We start from the raw sequence: 2,949 nt of genomic DNA on the forward strand, positions 1-2,949 counted from the left end.
TGCTATCTATTCTAGAGAAGTCATTGTCTCCTTATCTCTTACCAGGAGGACCTATGCTATTTGCATTACAAGGGGTGTGTCGAGTGGGGTGGGGTGCAGGTCCTGGCAAGAATAGAAGCCAGAAAAGAAGCAAAGGGGGAAAAAACAGCTTTTTCTCTCTTTGGGTTCCTTCGGTTTCCCTGTCTCACCAGCACTGTTTGTTGAAGAGACTGTGTCTTCCCCATTGTATAGGTAGCTTTCTGTCAGCCCCAGAGGACTGCCAGCTCACAGGCCAGTGGTCAGGATGGATTCCACTGCATGGTCCCAGCCTGATGCAATGAGGTGGCTTGGCTGGTGTCTCAGTAGGGGACAAGGAGCAGCGCAATTAATGATGATAGCCTTGGTGTGAGGAAAAGAGGTGCTGCACAGCCACCTGCAAGAGACAGACAAATCTTAAATCCCGGATTAAAATGATGACAAGGTAAGAGATCTCCTGAGACACAGATTAGAGAGCTCCATAAAATAAGCAGGCCCCTGTTTTCTGGAAGACAGTAAAAACAGACAAATTGTCTTGGGGGATGCTGGGGAAAGATTATGATATAGAGAAAGAAAGGCTTACAAAGCTGAAAGGCATCTTGTACAAATGTTGTCTCCTAGGATGATCAGTCTGTGGCCATCAGCCCAACACTCAGTCATGTAATATGTGAACACTTAAATGCACAACAGTACAGGCACCAAAGGGCCTACAGAGCCAGGGGTGCACACAGGGCTAGTGTTTTTGAGGACCTATTGTTTTCAAGGTACATTGCTGGAGGCTTTGCAAATACTATTTAATTTAACTTAATTTTTAGTTCTAGACTTGTGTTTAGTTCTAGACTTCTCTGTCCAATTTCCTTGCTTACTTTGTGCCATACTCTAGAATTCATTACTTTTCCCTATACACACAAGAGTTAGAGGGAACTACTTCCCTCCGGAAGTCAACAGTTGAGATTGAGGAACTTGCCTTGTCCCCACATGCTCTGAATTTCCCTTAGCCCAGGCTTCTGACTCATACTTCATACCCTCAGTGCCTCTTACTCCTGTCAGCTCTGGGCTCTGAGGCTCTCAGTGAGCTCTTCCTGTTTCTCCTCAAGCAGCTGCTTCCTTCAACCAGAGCACACAATCTATTTCCCAAGGCTTCACCTTTTAAACCTCCCCTTCCAATGCGTGGGATGAGCTCTATCAAAAAGACATTAGTTTTGGGGCGCCTGGGTGGCTCAGTCGGTTAAGCGTCCGACTTCGGCTCAGGTCACGATCTCGCCGGTCCGTGAGTTCGAGCCCCGCGTCGGGCTCTGTGCTGACTGCTCAGAGCCTGGAGCCTGTTTCAGATTCTGTGTCTCCCTCTCTCTCTGACCCTCCCCCGTTCATGCTCTGTCTCTCTCTGTCTCAAAAATAAATAAACGTTAAAAAAAAATTTAAAAAAAAAGACATTAGTTTTTATAGAATTTTGGAAAACAAAGTACAGAGAAGATAGCATATTGCATTATTTATTCTCTTAGAGCTCACTGCTTTGTATCTGTTTGTTTATGCAAATAAGGAAAATGTTTGCATCATCCTCTCCATACTAATAGATTCCAGTTTATGAAGTAGAAAGTCATTTGAGATTAGAAACAGGTAAAACATGTACACAGAAAGTTAGGAAATGGAAGGATGAAAATCTTTTAAATTTAAAAATAGTTGTCAGGGCACCTGGGTGACTCAGTTGGTTAAACATACGAGACTTGATTTTGGCTCAGGTCATGATCCCTGGGCCATTGTATCAGGCCCTGAGTTCTGGCTCTGTGCTAAGCACAGAGCCTGCTTAAGATCCTCTCTTTCCCTCCCTCTGCCTGTCCTTTGCTCATGTGCGTATGCATATGCACATGCTCTCTCTCTCAAAAAAATTTTTTTAATATAAAAATAAAAAGAAAAATAGTTGTAGGGTGCTTGGCTGGCTCGTTCAAAAAGAGTGCGACTCTTGATCCACATTGGGTGTAGAGATTATATAAAATAAATAAATAAAATTTTTATATGTTCACTTTTTAAATTATTATTTTTAAAGGTTTTTATTTACTTAAGTAATCTCTACACCCAGTGTGGGCTCAAACTCACGACGCTGAGATCAAGAGTCACACGCTCTTCTGACTGAGCCAGCCAGGTGCCCCCAAATCTTCACTTTTAAAAAAATAAAATAAATGGTTGTGAAGTAATTGAGGGTTAAGTTTTTGCTGTTTTGAAGCTTTGATCTAATGGCACTATTTGGATTTATGAATAAATGTTTTTTTAAGTAATCTGAGTATAAAGTGCAAATGTGGATTTTTTTTTTTTTTTTTTTTTTACTTGTGCAGGATTCTCTCCAGCTAGTCTCCCAATTTCCTGGATGTGATTGAATGCCATAAAAACAATCAAACCAGTTTTTTGTTTTTTTTAACTTTTATTCAGTTTTGAGAGACAGAGAGAGACAGAGCATGGACAGGGGAGGGGCAGAGAGAAAGGGAGACACAGAATCTGAAGCAGGCCCCAAGCTGTCAGCTCAAAGCCTGACATGGGGTTTGAGCCCACGAAAGTTGAGATCATGAGCTGAGCCTGAGTCAGACGCCCAACCGACTGAGCCACCCAGGCTCCCCAATCAAAACAGTTTTTAACCTACCTGAAGCATTTTCTGTCTTCTAGGTTTAGCTAATTCTAAATGTTGTATCTTGAATACAGTGAATTATGTTGCATAAGAAATTCATTATAACAGTTTAGATCATTTTAGCAATTCATCTTTTTAATGAAAAGTATGTGCAATCGCATACAATTATATTAGAAATATTTTCCACATATCTAGATATATTTTAGTCTTTTTTTTTTTTTAACGTTTATTTTTGAGACAGAGAGAGACAGAGCATGAACGGGGGAGGGTCAGAGAGAGGCAGACACAGAATCTGAAACAGGCTCCAGGCTCTGAGC

Source organism: Herpailurus yagouaroundi, unplaced genomic scaffold (assembly GCF_014898765.1).
Source record: "Herpailurus yagouaroundi ecotype Mexico unplaced genomic scaffold, PumYag 159, whole genome shotgun sequence".
NCBI classification, from domain to species: domain Eukaryota; kingdom Metazoa; phylum Chordata; class Mammalia; order Carnivora; family Felidae; genus Herpailurus; species Herpailurus yagouaroundi.